Here is a 13,249-nt window from a genome sequence, read left to right on the forward strand (position 1 = left end):
AGAACCCAAGACCTTTGACTCCCAAGCCCGGGCTCCTTCCACTGAGCCACGCTGCTTCTCTATGAATGAATTCATTCACTCATTCAATCGTATTTATTAGGAAGGAGAACAGGAGTTGAATCCCCACTTTACATTTGAGCAAACTAAGACACAGAGAAGTTACGTGACTTGCCCAAGGTCACACAGCAAGCCATTGGCAGAGCTGGGCTTAGTACTCTGGTCCTCTGACTTCCAGCCTCGTGCTCTTTCCACTAGGCCATGCTGCTTCCTGCATCCTTCACCCCTCCCAGCCTTACCTCCTAGTGGACTTCCCAAGCGTTTAGTAGTACAGTGCTCTGCACACAGTAAGCGCTCAATAAATACGATTGAATGAATGAACATACCAAGCGGGTGCTCAATAAATGCTAATTCTATGACTGTTCCCTGGATTTGTAAATCATTTTTGTCTGCATCTCCCCACTTGGATCGGAAACTACCGATGGGTAGGGATGGTGGGCTTTGCTTTGCTTCTGGTGTATAATACTTTGCCTTCAGAGATGCTCATTAAATACCAGCAGGGACTCAATAAATACAAATGAATGAATAATAATAATAGTAATGGTATTTGTTAAGCGCTTACTATGTGCCAAGCACTGGGGGAGATATCAGGTTGTCCCATGTGGGGCTCACAGTCTTAATTCCCATTTTACAGCTGAGGCAACTGAGGCCCAGAGAAGTGAAGTGACTTGCCCAAAGTCACACAGCTGATCAACCAATCAATCAATCATATTTACTGAGCGCTTACTGTGTGCACAGCACTGTACTAAGCGCTTGGGAAGTACAAGTTGATCAGTGGTGGAGCCGGGATTAGAACCCAGGCCCTCTGACTCCCAAGCCCAGGCTCTTTCCACTGAGCCACGCTGCTTCTCTATATCGTTATATTGCACTCATCCGAGCGCTTAGTACAGCACTCTACATACAGTAAGCGCTCAATAAATATGATTGATTGATTGGAGGCAGCTGTTGCTTTGATAGGACTCGGAGGGAGTCCTGGGAATAAACCGGGGAAGGCTTGCTGGAGGAGGTGGCGTTTTGGGAGCAGCGTGACTCAGTGGAAAGAGCAGGGCTGGGGAGCCAGAGGTCATGGGTTCTAATCTCGGCTCCGCCACCTGTCAGCTGTGTGACCTTGGGCAAGTCACTTCCCTGGGCCTCAGTTCCCTCATCTGTCAAATGGGGATGAAGACTGTGAGCCCCATGGGGACAACCTGATTACCTTGTATCTCCCCCAGTGCTTAGAACAGTGCTTGGCACATAGTACCAACATTATTATCATTATTATTATTTGGCACATAGTAAGCGCTTAACAAATACCGACATTATTATCATTACTACTATTTGGCACACAGTAAGGACTTAACAAATACCAACATTATTATTAGGCATATAGTAAGCACTTAACAAATACCAACATTATTATCACTATTACTATTTGGCACATAGCAAGCGCTTAACAAATACCAACATTATTATCACTATTACTATTTGGCACATAGCAAGCGCTTAACAAATACCAACATTATTATCATTACCATTATTTGGCACATAGTAAGCACTTAACAAATACCAACATTATTATCATTATTATTATTTGGCACATAGTAAGCGCTTAACAAATACCAACATCATTATTATTATTATTAGGCATATAGTAAGCGCTTAAATACCAGCATCATTATTATTATTATTTGGCCCATAGTAAGCGCTTAACAAATACCAACATCATCATTACTATTATTAGTATTTGGCACATAATGAGTGTTTAACAAATACCAACATTATTATTATGATTAGGCACCTAGTAAGCACTTAAATACCAACATTATTATTAGGCATATAGTAAGTGCTTAAATACCAACATTATTATCATTATTACTATTTGGCACATAGTAAGTGCTTAACAAATACCAACATCATTATTATTATTATTTGGCACACAGTACTTAACAAATACCAACATCATTATTATTATTATTATTATTGTTATTTGGCACATAATGAGTGCTTAACAAACACCAACATTATTATTATTAGGCACCTAGTAAGCGCTTAACAAATACCAACATTATTATTATTATTTGGCACCTAGTAAGCGCTTAACAGATACCAACATTATTATTATAATTAGGCACCTACTAAGCGCTTAACAAATACCAACATTATTATTATTATTAGGCACCTAGTAAGTGCTTAACAAATACCAACATTATTATCATTATTATTATTTGGCACATAGTAAGCACTTAACAAATACCAACATCATTATTATTATTATTAGGCATATAGTAAGCGCTTAAATACCAGCATCATTATTATTATTATTTGGCCCATAGTAAGCGCTTAACAAATACCAACATCATCATTACTATTATTAGTATTTGGCACATAATGAGTGTTTAACAAATACCAACATTATTATTATGATTAGGCACCTAGTAAGCACTTAAATACCAACATTATTATTAGGCATATAGTAAGTGCTTAAATACCAACATTATTATCATTATTATTATTTGGCCCATAGTAAGCGCTTAACAAATACCAACATCATCATTACTATTATTAGTATTTGGCACATAATGAGTGTTTAACAAATACCAACATTATTATTATGATTAGGCACCTAGTAAGCACTTAAATACCAACATTATTATTAGGCATATAGTAAGTGCTTAAATACCAACATTATTATCATTATTACTATTTGGCACATAGTAAGTGCTTAACAAATACCAACATCATTATTATTATTATTTGGCACACAGTACTTAACAAATACCAACATTATTATTATTATTATTATTGTTATTTGGCACATAATGAGTGCTTAACACCAACATTATTATTATTATTAGGCACCTAGTAAGCGCTTAACAAATACCAACATTATTATTATTATTTGGCACCTAGTAAGCGCTTAACAGATACCAACATTATTATTATAATTAGGCACCTACTAAGTGCTTAACAAATACCAACATTATTATTAGGCATATAGTAAGCGCTTAACAAATACCAACATTATTATTATTATTAGGCACCTAGTAAGTGCTTAGCAAATACCAACATCATTATTGTTATTATTTGGCACCTAGTAAGCGCTTAACAAATACCAACATTATTATTGGGCATATAGTAAGCGCTTAACAAATACCAACATTATTATTATTATTATTTGGCACCTAGTAAGCACTTAAATACCAACATTACTATTATAATTTGGCACCTAGTAAGCACTTAACAAATACCAACATTATTATTCTTATTAGGCACCTAGTAAGCGCTTAACAAATACCAACATTATTATTATTATTAGGCACCTAGTAAGTGCTTAACAGATACCAACATTATTATTAGGCACACAGTAAGCACTTAACAAATACCAACATTATTATTAGGCATATAGTAAGCACTTAACAAATACCAACATTATTATTATTATTTGGCACATAGTAAGCACTTAACAAATACCAACAGTATTATTAGGCATATAGTAAGCGTTTAACAAATACCAACATTATTATTATCGTTAGGCACCTAGTAAGCACTTAACAAATACCAACATTATTATTATTTAGCACACAGTAAGCACTTAAATACCAACATTATTATTAGGCATATAGCAAGCGCTGAACAAATACCAACATTATTATTATTATTAGGCACATAGTAAGCGCTTAACAAATACAAACATTATTATTAGGCATATAGCAAGTGCTTAACAAATACCAACAGTATTATTAGGCATATAGTAAGCGCTTAACAAATACCAACATTATTATTATTATTAGGCACCTAGTAAGCGCTTAACAAATACAAACATTATTATTAGGCATATAGCAAGTGCTTAACAAATACCAACATTATTATTAGGCATGCAGTACGTGCTTAAATGCCAACATTATTATCAGGCATATAGTATGCGCTTAACAAATACCAACATTATTATTAGGCATATAGTATGCGCTGAACAAACGCCAACATTATTATTAGGCACATAGTAAGCGCTTAACAAATGCCAACATTATTATTAGGCATATAGTACACGCTTAACAAATACCAACATTATTATTAGGCATATAGTACGCGCTTAACAAATACCAACATTATTATTAAACATATAGTACGTGCTTAACAAACGCCAACATTATTATTAGGCATATAGTAAGCGCTTAACAAACGCCAACATTATTATTAGGCATATAGTACGCGCTTAACAAATGCCAACATTATTATTAGGCATATAGTATGCGCTTAACAAATGCCAACATTATTATTAGGCATACTATACTATATACTATATATATGTACTATATAGTAAGCGCTTAACAAATACCAACATTATTATTAGGCATATAGTAAGTGCTTAACAAATACCAACATTATCATTAGGCATATGGTAAGGGCTTAGCAAATGCCACCATTATTATTAGGCATATAGTAAGCGCTTAACAAATGCCACCATTATTATTAGGCATATAGTACGCGCTTAACAAACGCCAACATTATTATTAGGCATATAGTACGTGCTTAACAAATGCCAACATTATTATTAGGCATATAGTAAGCGCTTAACAAACGCCAACATCATTATTAGGCATATAGTAAGTGCTTAACAAGCACCAACATTATTATTAGGCATATAGTAAGTGCTTAACAAACACCAACATTATTATTAGGCATATAGTAAGCGCTTAACAAACGCCAACATCATTATTAGGCATATAGTAAGTGCTTAACAAACACCAACATTATTATTACGCATATAGTAAGCGCTTAAACGCCAACATCATTATTAGGCATATAGTAAGTGCTTAACAAACACCAACATTATTATTAGGCATATAGTACGCGCTTAACAAACGCCAACATTATTATTAGGCATATAGTAAGCACTTAAACGCCAACATTATTATTAGGCATATAGTATGCGCTTAACAAATGCCAACATTATTATTAGGCATACTATACTATATATATGTACTATATAGTAAGCGCTTAACAAATGCCAACATTATTACTAGGCATATAGTAAGCGCTTAACAAATACCAACATTATTATTAGGTATATAGTAAGGGCTTAACAAATGCCAACATTATTATTAGGCATACTATACTATATACTATATATGTATATGTACTACATAGTAAGCACTTAACAAATACCAACATTATTATTAGGCATATAGTACGGGCTTAACAAACACCAACATTATTAGTAGGCATATAGTAAGCACTTAACAAACGCCAACATCATTATTAGGCATATAGTAAGTGCTTAACAAACGCCAACATTATTATTCGGCATATAGTAAGCGCTTAACAAATGCCAACATTATTATTAGGCATATAGTAAGCGCTTAACAAATGCCAACATTATTATTAGGCATATAGTAAGCGCTTAACAAACACCAACATTATTATTAGGCATATAGTAAGCGCTTAACAAATGCCAACATTATGATTATTATTAGGAGGGTTTGGCAAATGAGTCGGTCCAGCCGAGGCCTGGCGGATTAGGAGGGGAGCCGGGGGAAAGGGTGGGGGGTCCACACAGTAGCTGGCCCCCCAGGGAGACACCAAGGAGGCTCCCCTCCTTCCCCCCATCCCTTAGCCCAGTTGGCCCTGGCTGAAATTGTGCCAGGGGCTGCCCCGGACCCCCGACTCACCAGCAGCCTCCAAAAGTGGGGGTCGCAGCCTGGCACGACCCAGAGAGGGTGGGTGGGCTTGGGCCAACCTCCAGCGAAGCGAGAGGCGTCCAGCTGGACCCACTGGCTCTTCCTGGCCAGGAGGGGCTGGACGGGGGGTGGGACTCAGTTGCCGGACTTCCCAGCCGGGAAGAGGCGGGAGCCTGGCTCCTAATGGTTGCCCACTTCAGGCCTGGGCGGCTGGCAAGGGCACACAGGGCACCCCACATAATAATAATAATAATAACGATCGTATTTCTTAAGCGCTTACAATGTGCAAAGCACTGCGAAACCGGAGGTGAGCCTGATTACCCTGCAATAATAGTACTGATGGCACCTGTTAATAATAATGAAGGTATTTATTAAGCGTTTACAAAGTGCAAAGCACTGCGAAACCAGAGGTGAGCCTGATTACCCTGCCATAATAGTACTGATGGCACTTGTTAATAATAATGAAGGTATTTATGAAGCGCTTACAATGTGCAAAGCACTGCGAAACCAGAGGTGAGCCTGATTGCCCTGCAATAATAATACTGATGGGATTTGTTAATAATAATGATGGCCTTTATGAAGCGCTTACTATGTGCAAAGCACTGCGAAACCAGAGGTGAGCCTGATTACCCTGCCATAATAATACTGATGGGATTTGTTAATAATGATGGCCTTTATGAAGCACTTACTATGTGCAAAACACTGCGAAACCAGAGGTGAGCCTGATTACCCTGCAATAATAATACTGATGGGATTTGTTAATAATAATGATGGCCTTTATGAAGCGCTTAGTATATGTGCAAAGCACTGCGAAACCAGAGGTGAGCCTGATTACCCTGCAATAATAATACTGATGGCATTTGTTAATAATAATGATGGCCTTTATGAAGCGCTTACTATGTGCCAAGCACTGCGAAGCCAGAGGTGAGCCTGATTACCCTGCAATAATAGTACTGATGGCACTTGTTAATAATAATGAAGGTATTTATTAAGCGTTTACAATGTGCAAAGCACTGCGAAACCAGAGGTGAGCCTGATTACCCTGCAATAATAGTACTGATGGCATTTGTTAATAATAATGAAGGTATTTATGAAGCGCTTACAATGTGCAAAGCACTGCGAAACCAGAGGTGAGCCTGATTACCCTGCCATAATAGTACTGATGGCACTTGTTAATCAATCAATCAATCAATCAATCGTATTTATTGAGCGCTTACTATGTGCAGAGCACTGTACTAAGCGCTTGGGAAGTACAAATTGGCATCACATAGAGACAGTCCCTACCCAACAGTGGGCTCACAGTCTAAAAGGGGGAGACAGAGAACAGAACCAAACATACCAACAAAATAAAATAAGTAGGATAGAAATGTACAAGTAAAATAAATAAATAAATAAATAAATAGAGTAATAAATATGTACAACCCATATATACATATATACAGGTGCTGTGGGGAAGGGAAGGAGGTAAGACGGGAGGATGGAGAGGGGGACGAGGGGGAGAGGAAAGAAGGGGCTCAGTCTGGGAAGGCCTCCTGGAGGAGGTGAGCTCTCAGCAGGGCCTTGAAGGGAGGAAGAGAGCTAGCTTGGCGGAGGGGCAGAGGGATTGGGGGCATTCCAGGCCCGGGGGATGACGTGGGCCGGGGGTCGATGGCGGGACAGGCGAGAGCGAGGTACAGTGAGGAGATTAGTGGTGGAGGAACGGAGGGTGCGGGCTGGGCTGGAGAAGGACAGAAGGGAGGTGAGGTAGGAGGGGGCCAGGGGATGGACAGCCTGGAAGCCCAGGGTGAGGAGTTTCTGCTTGATGCGCAGATTGATCGGTAGCCATTGGAGGTTTTTGAGGAGGGGAGTAATATGTCCAGAGCGTTTCTGGACAAAGATAATCCGGGCAGCAGCATGAAGTATGGATTGAAGTGGAGAGAGACACGAGGATGGGAGATCAGAGAGAAGGCTAGTGCAGTAGTCCAGACGGGATAGGATGAGAGCTTGAATTAGCAGGGTAGCGGTTTGGATGGAGAGGAAAGGGCGGATCTTGGCAATGTTGCGGAGCTGAGACCGGCAGGTTTTGGTGACGGCTTGGATGTGAGGGGTGAATGAGAGAGCGGAGTCGAGGATGACACCAAGGTTGCGGGCTTGGGAGACGGGAAGGATGGTAGTGCCGTCAACAGAGATGGGAAAGTCAGGGAGAGGGCAAGGTTTGGGAGGGAAGACAAGGAGCTCAGTCTTCGACATGTTGAGCTTTAGGTGGCGGGCGGACATCCAGATGGAGATGTCCTGAAGGCAGGAGGAGATGCGAGCCTGGAGGGAGGGGGAGAGAGCAGGGGCAGAGATGGAGATCTGGGTGTCATCAGCGTAGAGATGATAGTTGAAGCCGTGGGAGCGAATGAGGTCGCCAAGGGAGTGAGTGTAGATTGAGAACAGAAGGGGACCAAGCACTGAACCTTGGGGAACCCCCACAGTAAGAGGATGGGAGGGGGAGGAGGAGCCTGCAAAAGAGACTGAGAAAGAACGACCGGAGAGATAAGAGGAGAACCAGGAGAGGACGGAGTCTGTGAAGCCAAGGTCAGATAACGTGTTGAGGAGAAGGGGGTGGTCCACAGTGTCAAAGGCAGCTGAGAGGTCGAGGAGGATTAGGACAGAGTATGAGCCGTTGGATTTGGCAAGCAGGAGGTCATTGGTGACCTTTGAGAGGGCAGTTTCCGTGGAATGAAGGGGACGGAAGCCAGACTGGAGGGGGTCGAGGAGAGAGTTGTTATTGAGGAATTCTAGGCAGCGCGTGTAGACAACTCGTTCAAGGAGTTTGGAAAGGAATGGTAGGAGGGATATGGGACGATAACTAGAAGGTGAGGTGGGGTCAAGAGAGGGTTTTTTTAGGATGGGAGAGACATGGGCATGTTTGAAGGCAGAGGGGAAGGAACCAGTGGAGAGTGAGCGGTTGAAGATGGAAGTTAAGGAGGGGAGAAGGGATGGAGCGAGAGATTTCATAAGATGAGAGGGAATGGGGTCAGAAGCACAGGTGGCCGGAGTAGCACTTGAGAGGAGGGAGGAGAGTTCCTCTGAGGATACCGCTGGGAAGGATGGGAGAGTAGCAGAGAGTGTTGAGAGCCGGGGGGTTGGAGAAAGGGGGGAAGAGACTTTGGGGAGGTCGGACCTGATGGATTGAATTTTGTTAATGAAGTAGGAGGCCAGATCGTTGGGGGTGAGGGAAGGAGGAGGGGGAGGAACCGGGGGCCTGAGAAGGGAGTTGAATGTACGGAAGAGCTGGCGGGAGTGATGGGCATGGGTGTCAATAAGGGAGGAGAAATAGTTTTGTCTGGCAGAAGAGAGGGCTGAGTTAAGGCAGGAAAGGATAAACTTGAAGTGAACGAGGTTGGCATGGTGTTTAGACTTTCGCCAGCAGCGTTCAGCAGCTCGAGCATAGGAGCGAAGGAGGCGGACAGTGGCAGTGATCCAGGGCTGTGGGTTAGTGGTGCGAGAGCGGCGAAGGGAAAGGGGAGCGAGCGAGTCTAGCTGAGTAGAAAGGGTAGAGTTGAGAGCAGTAATCTGATCATCAATAATAATGAAGGTATTTATGAAGCGCTTACAATGTGCAAAGCACTGTGAAATCAGAGGTGAGCCCCATGGGGCCCAGCCTGATTACCCTGCAATAATAAAATACTGATGGGATTTGTTAATAATAATGAAGGTATTTATTAAGCGCTTACAATGTGCCAAGCACTGCGAAGCCAGAGGTGAGCCTGATTACCCTGCCATAATAATACTGATGGGATTTGTTAATAATAATGATGGCCTTTATGAAGCACTTACTATGTGCAAAACACTGCGAAACCAGAGGTGAGCCTGATTACCCTGCAATAATAGTACTGATGGCATTTGTTAATAATAATGATGGCCTTTATGAAGCGCTTTCTATGTGCAAAGCACTGCGAAACCAGAGGTGAGCCTGATTACCGTGCAATAATAATATTGATGAGATTTGTTAATAATAATGATGGCATTTATGAAGCGCTTACTATGTGCAAAGCACTGCGAAACCAGAGGTGAGCCTGATTACCCTGCAATAATAGTACTGATGGCATTTGTTAATAATAATGAAGGTATTTATTAAGCGCTTACAATGTGCCAAGCACTGCGAAGCCAGAGGTGAGCCTGATTACCCTGCAATAATAGTACTGATGGCATTTGTTAATAACAATGATGGCATTTTGCTAAGCGCTTACAATGTGCAAAGCACTGTGAAATCAGAGGTGAGCCCCATGGGGCCCAGCCTGATTACCCTGCAATAATAAAATACTGATGGGATTTGTTAATAATAATGAAGGTATTTATTAAGCGCTTACAATGTGCAAAGCACTGTGAAATCAGAGGTGAGCCCCATGGGGCCCAGCCTGATTACCCTGCAATAATAAAATACTGATGGGATTTGTTAATAATAATGAAGGTATTTATTAAGCGCTTACAATGTGCCAAGCACTGCGAAGCCAGAGGTGAGCCTGATTACCCTGCAATAATAGTACTGATGGCATTTGTTAATAATAATGATGGCAATTATTAAGTGCTTAGTATATGTGCAAAGCACTGCGAAACCAGAGGTGAGCCTGATTACCCTGCAATAATAATACTGATGGCATTTGTTAATAATAATGATGGCATTTTGTTAAGTGCTTACCATGTGCAAAGCACTGTGAAATCAGAGGTGAGCCCCATGGGGCCCAGCCTGATTACCCTGCAATAATAAAATACTGATGGGATTTGTTAATAATAATGAAGGTATTTATTAAGCGCTTACAATGTGCCAAGCACTGCGAAGCCAGAGGTGAGCCTGATTACCCTGCAATAATAGTACTGATGGCATTTGTTAATAATAATGATGGCAATTATTAAGTGCTTAGTATATGTGCAAAGCACTGCGAAACCAGAGGTGAGCCTGATTACCCTGCAATAATAATACTGATGGCATTTGTTAATAATAATGATGGCATTTTGTTAAGTGCTTACCATGTGCAAAGCACTGTGAAATCAGAGGTGAGCCCCATGGGGCCCAGCCTGATTACCCTGCAATAATAATACTGATGAGATTTGCTAATAGTAATGATGGCATTTATGAAGCGCTTACTATGTGCAAAGCACTGTGAAACCAGAGGTGAGCCTGATTACCCTGCAATAATAGTACTGATGGCATTTGTTAATAATAATGATGGTATTTATTAAGCGCTTACTATGTGCAAAGCACTGCGAAGCCAGAGGTGAGCCTGATTACCCTGCAATAATAATACTGATGGCATTTGTTAATAATAATGAAGGTATTCATTAAGTGCTTACTATGTGCAAAGCACTGTCCCAAGCGCTTACTATGTGCCAAGTGCTGGGGGAGATACCCAGGTTACTAGTGTTATTAACAATTAATTAACAATTGTTAATTGTTATTAACAATAATTATTACCCTGCAATAATAATAATCAGGTTGTCGCACGTGGGGCTCACAGTCTCCATCCCCATTTTACAGATGAGAGAGCTGAGGCCCAAAAAAGTGAAGTGACTTGACCAAGGTCACACAGCAGACGTGGCGGGGTTGGGATTAGAACCCATGACCTTCCAACTCCCAGGCCCACGCTCTAGCCACTAAACTGTGCTGCTGGTATGTACCCCAGCACGTACAACAGTGCTCAGCACATAGTTAGAGCTTAACAGATGATGATGATGATGGCATTTGTTAAGTGCTTACTATGTGCAAAGCACTGTACTAAGCGCTGGGGGGATACAAGGCGATCAGGTTGTCCCATGGGGGGCTCACAGTCTTAATCCCCATTTTACAGATGAGGGAACTGAGATACCATTATTCAGCATAGCTCAGTGGAAAGAACATGGGCTTTGGAGTCAGAGGTCATGGGTTCAAATCCCGACTCCGCCAACTGTCAGCTGTGTGACTTTGGGCAAGTCACTTCACTTCTCCATGACTCAGTTACCTCATCTGTAAAATGAGGATGAAAACTGTGAGCACCCCCCAGCCCCCGCCCCGTGGGACAACCTGATCACCTTGTTACCTCCCCAGCACTTAGAACAGTGCTTTGCACGTAGTAAAGCACTTAATAAATGCCATTATTATTATTATTATTATTTTTTAATCTCCCCCTCCCAGCCCCACAGCATTTGGGTACCTATCTGTCATTTATTTATAATAACGATGGTATTTGTCAAGCGCTTACTACGTGCCGAGCACTGTTCTAAACGCTTTATATTAATGTCCGTCTCCCCCTCTAGACTGTAAGCTCGTTGTCGGCAGGGAATATACCTGTCTATTGTTATACTGTACTCTCCCAAGCCCTTATTACAGTGCTCCACACAAAGAAAGCCTTCCCAGACCGAGCCCCCTCCTCCCCCTCTCCATCTCCCCCGCCTTACCTCCTTCCCTCCCCCACAGCATCTGTATATATGTTTGTACATATTTATTACTCTATTTATTTATTTATTTTACTTGTACATACCTATTCTATTTATTTTATTTTGTTAGTATGTTTGGTTTTGTTCTCTGTCTCCCCCTTTTAGACTGTGAGCCCACTGTTGGGTAGGGACCGTCTCTAGATGTTGCCAACTTGTACTTCCCAAGCGCTTAGTCCAGTGCTCTGCACACAGTAAGCGCTCAATAAATACGATTGATGATTGATGATGATGACTGTCTCTATATGTTGCCAACTTGTACTTCCCAAACGCTTAGTCCAGTGCTCTGTACACAGTAAGTGCTCAATAAATACGATTGAATGAATGAATGAATGAAAAGGTGGTCCCTCCACTGGTCCAGGCCTCTGGAGAAGGAGGGTCTCCGTCCATCCATCCTCCTGCGGCGGCCACTCTGGTTTTTCCCGAGCCCTAAACTTGATTCCTCCTGATGCAGTTTAAGCCCATTCCCTCTCCTGACGGCGGCCTCAGTGGAGATGATCACCAACTCTGTAAGAGACCCCTCCCCTCTCCCGCTCTTTCTCGCCCCGCCATCCGGCCCCTACCTGGCTGGGGAAGGGCAGAAGCCACCAGCCACAGCAGGAGGAAGTTGGCTCCCAGCTACCTCAGCCTGCCAATCAATCAATCAATCAATCGTATTTATTGAGCGCTTACTGTGTGTAGAGCACTGTACTAAGTGCTTGGAAAGTCCAAGTTGGCAACATCTAGAGACAGTCCCTACCCAACAGTGGGCTCACAGTCTAGAAGGGGGAGACAGAGAACAAAACCAAGCACACTAAAATAAATAGAATAGATATGCACAAATAAAATAGAGTAATAAATGTGTACAAACATATATCCATATATACAGGTGCTGTGGGGAAGGGAAGGAGGTAAGATGGGGGGGATGGAGAGGGGGACGAGGGGGAGAGGAAGGAAGGGGCTCAGCCTGGGAAGGCCTCCTGGAGGAGGTGAGCTCTCAGGAGGGCCTTGAAGGGAGGAAGAGAGCGAGCTTGGCGGATGGGCACAGGGAGGCCATTCCAGGCCCGGGGGTCGATGGCGGGACAGGCGAGAACGTGCCAGCCACCTGCAACGTCGATCCC

The 13,249-nt window shown here is 42.2% G+C and overlaps 1 protein-coding gene across 3 annotated transcripts in view; it reads right to left on the bottom strand.

Moving 5' to 3' along the window:
- AIFM2 (apoptosis inducing factor mitochondria associated 2) overlaps positions 1-5,774 on the bottom strand; it is a 38,193-nt gene extending 32,419 nt beyond the window's left edge. For all 3 annotated transcript variants that reach the window (XR_005449816.1, XM_038743902.1, XM_038743901.1), the window contains exon 1: positions 5,706-5,774. The gene's annotated coding sequence lies outside the window, so the exon portion shown is untranslated. The remainder of the gene's footprint in view (positions 1-5,705) is intronic.
- Positions 5,775-13,249: the final 7,475 nt, after the last annotated feature.

Source organism: Tachyglossus aculeatus, chromosome 3 (genome assembly GCF_015852505.1).
Source record: "Tachyglossus aculeatus isolate mTacAcu1 chromosome 3, mTacAcu1.pri, whole genome shotgun sequence".
NCBI classification, from domain to species: domain Eukaryota; kingdom Metazoa; phylum Chordata; class Mammalia; order Monotremata; family Tachyglossidae; genus Tachyglossus; species Tachyglossus aculeatus.